The following is a 3,856-nucleotide window of genomic DNA, read 5'->3' as shown; positions in this document are numbered from 1 at the left end:
TCGCAGAGCGTCTGAATGGTCTAAGACTCTCATTATGATTATCCAATAAAAGTTTTAACATGGTGTCAAATTGATCTAAAAGTGCAATGACTTGAGTAGGAATGAATTCTGCGCATGTGCGTGAACTCGACTCCTAAAATTTCTCTTGATAATAGAAATATTTTGACAATAAATTTTATTTTAGAAGTATAAGATTTGGAAAAGTTCGTAGTAAGTGTGGGAATAATGGATAAAAATATCTAAAATAGATTTAAAAAAAAAGAAAAGAAAAAAATATTTAAAAAGTTCTCATTTTCGAGACTCGAACTGAAGACCAGCAAAACTAGGTAGCTCGTACTGCCGATCTGGCCACGAAGCTTCGTCCCCGCTAAGAGTCTGAATGGTCTAAGACTCTCATTATGATTATGCACTAAAAGTTTTAAGATGGTGTCAATCTGGTCTAAAAGCACAATGTTTTGAATAGGAATGAATTCTGCGCATGTGCGTGATTTTGACTCCTAAAATTTCTCTTGAATATAGAAATATTTTGAAAATAAATTTTATTTTAGTAGTATAAGATTTGGAAAAGTTCGTAGTAAGTTTGGGAATAATGGATAAAAATATCTAAAATAAATATTAAAAAAAAGAAAAGAAAAATATATTTTAAAAGTTCTCATTTTCGAGACTCGAACTGAAGACCAGCAAAACTAGGTAGCTCGTACTGCCGATCTGGCCACGAAGCCTCGTCCCCGCAAAGAGTCTGAATGGTCTAAGACACTCATTATGATTATGCACTAAAAGTTTTAACATGGTGTCAATCTGGTCTAAAAGCACAATGTTTTGAATAGGAATGAATTCTGCGCATGTGCGTGATTTTGACTCCTAAAATTTCTCTTGAATATAGAAATATTTTGAAAATAAATTTTATTTTAGTAGTATAAGATTTGGAAAAGTTCGTAGTAAGTTTGGGAATAATGGATAAAAATATCTAAAATAAATATTAAAAAAAAGAAAAGAAAAATATATTTTAAAAGTTCTCATTTTCGAGACTCGAACTGAAGACCAGCAAAACTAGGTAGCTCGTACTGCCGATCTGGCCACGAAGCTTCGTCCCCGCAAAGAGTCTGAATGGTCTAAGACTCTCATTATGATTATGCACTAAAAGTTTTAACATGGTGTCAATCTGGTCTAAAAGCACAATGTTTTGAATAGGAATGAATTCTGCTCATGTGCGTGAACTTAACTCCTAAAATTTCTCTTGAATATAGAAATATTTTGAAAACAAATTTTATTTTAGTAGTATAAGATTTGGAAAAGTTCGTAGTAAGTATGGGAATAATGGATAAAAATATCTAAAATAAATTTAAAAAAAAAGAAAAGAAAAATATATTTTAAAAGTTCTAATTTTCCAGACTCGAACTGAAGACCAGCAAAACCTAGCGGCTCGCATTGCCTATCTCGCCACGAAGCTTCGTACTCGCAGAGCGTCTGAATGGTCTAAGACTCTCATTATGATTATCCAATAAAAGTTTTAACATGGTGTCAATCTGGTCTAAAAGCACAATGTTTTGAATAGGAATGAATTCTGCGCATGTGCGTGAACTTGACTCCTAAAATTTCTCTTGAATATGGAAATATTTTGACAATAAAATTTATTTTAGTAGTATAAGATTTGGAAAAGTTCGTAGTAAGTGTGGGAATAATGGATAAAAATATCTAAAATAAATTTTAAAAAAAGAAAAGAAAAATATATTTTAAAAGTTCTCATTTTCCATAGTCGAACTGAAGACCAGCAAAACCTGGCGGCTCGCATTGCCGATCTGGCCACGAAGCTTCGTACTCGCAGAGCGTCTGAATGGTCTAAGACTCTCATTATGATTATCCAATAAAAGTTTTAACATGGTGTCAAATTGATCTAAAAGTGCAATGACTTGAGTAGGAATGAATTCTGCGCATGTGCGTGAACTCGACTCCTAAAATTTCTCTTGATAATAGAAATATTTTGACAATAAATTTTATTTTAGAAGTATAAGATTTGGAAAAGTTCGTAGTAAGTGTGGGAATAATGGATAAAAATATCTAAAATAGATTTTAAAAAAAAGAAAAGAAAAAAATATTTAAAAAGTTCTCATTTTCCAGACTCGAACTGAAGACCAGCAAAACTATGCAGCTCGTACTGCCGATCTGGCCACGAAGCTTCTTCCCCGCTAAGCGTCTGAATGGTCTAAGACTCTCACTATGATTATCCAATAAAAGTTTTAACATGGTGTCAAATTGATCTAAAAGTGCAATGTTTTGAGTAGGAATGAATTCTGCGCATGTGCGTGAACTTGTCTCCTAAAATTTCTCTTGAATATAGAAATATTTTGAAAATAAATATTATTTCAGTAGTATAAGATTTGGAAAAGTTCGTAGTAAGTGTGGGAATAATGGATAAAAATATATAAAATAAATTTAACAAAAAAAAAAAGAAAAGAAAAATATATTTAAAAAGTTCTCATTTTCGAGACTCGAACTGAAAAAAGGCAAAACTAGGTAGCTCGTACTGCCGATCTGGCCACGAAGCTTCGTCCCCGCTAAGAGTCTGAATGGTCTAAGACTCTCATTATGATTATGCACTAAAAGTTTTAAGATGGTGTCAATCTGGTCTAAAAGCACAATGTTTTGAATAGGAATGAATTCTGCGCATGTGCGTGATTTTGACTCCTAAAATTTCTCTTGAATATAGAAATATTTTGAAAATAAATTTTATTTTAGTAGTATAAGATTTGGAAAAGTTCGTAGTAAGTTTGGGAATAATGGATAAAAATATCTAAAATAAATATTAAAAAAAAGAAAAGAAAAATATATTTTAAAAGTTCTCATTTTCGAGACTCGAACTGAAGACCAGCAAAACTAGGTAGCTCGTACTGCCGATCTGGCCACGAAGCTTCGTCCCCGCAAAGAGTCTGAATGGTCTAAGACTCTCATTATGATTATGCACTAAAAGTTTTAACATGGTGTCAATCTGGTCTAAAAGCACAATGTTTTGAATAGGAATGAATTCTGCTCATGTGCGTGAACTTAACTCCTAAAATTTCTCTTGAATATAGAAATATTTTGAAAACAAATTTTATTTTAGTAGTATAAGATTTGGAAAAGTTCGTAGTAAGTATGGGAATAATGGATAAAAATATCTAAAATAAATTTAAAAAAAAAGAAAAGAAAAATATATTTTAAAAGTTCTAATTTTCCAGACTCGAACTGAAGACCAGCAAAACCTAGCGGCTCGCATTGCCTATCTCGCCACGAAGCTTCGTACTCGCAGAGCGTCTGAATGGTCTAAGACTCTCATTATGATTATCCAATAAAAGTTTTAACATGGTGTCAATCTGGTCTAAAAGCACAATGTTTTGAATAGGAATGAATTCTGCGCATGTGCGTGAACTTGACTCCTAAAATTTCTCTTGAATATGGAAATATTTTGACAATAAAATTTATTTTAGTAGTATAAGATTTGGAAAAGTTCGTAGTAAGTGTGGGAATAATGGATAAAAATATCTAAAATAAATTTTAAAAAAAGAAAAGAAAAATATATTTTAAAAGTTCTCATTTTCCATAGTCGAACTGAAGACCAGCAAAACCTGGCGGCTCGCATTGCCGATCTGGCCACGAAGCTTCGTACTCGCAGAGCGTCTGAATGGTCTAAGACTCTCATTATGATTATCCAATAAAAGTTTTAACATGGTGTCAAATTGATCTAAAAGTGCAATGACTTGAGTAGGAATGAATTCTGCGCATGTGCGTGAACTCGACTCCTAAAATTTCTCTTGATAATAGAAATATTTTGACAATAAATTTTATTTTAGAAGTATAAGATTTGGAAAAGTTCGTAGTA

The sequence above is a fragment of the Argiope bruennichi genome, chromosome 1 (assembly GCF_947563725.1).
Source record: "Argiope bruennichi chromosome 1, qqArgBrue1.1, whole genome shotgun sequence".
Lineage (NCBI taxonomy): Eukaryota > Metazoa > Arthropoda > Arachnida > Araneae > Araneidae > Argiope > Argiope bruennichi.
The sequence above is the reverse complement of the archived record's forward strand: the minus strand, read 5'-3'. Positions refer to the sequence as shown.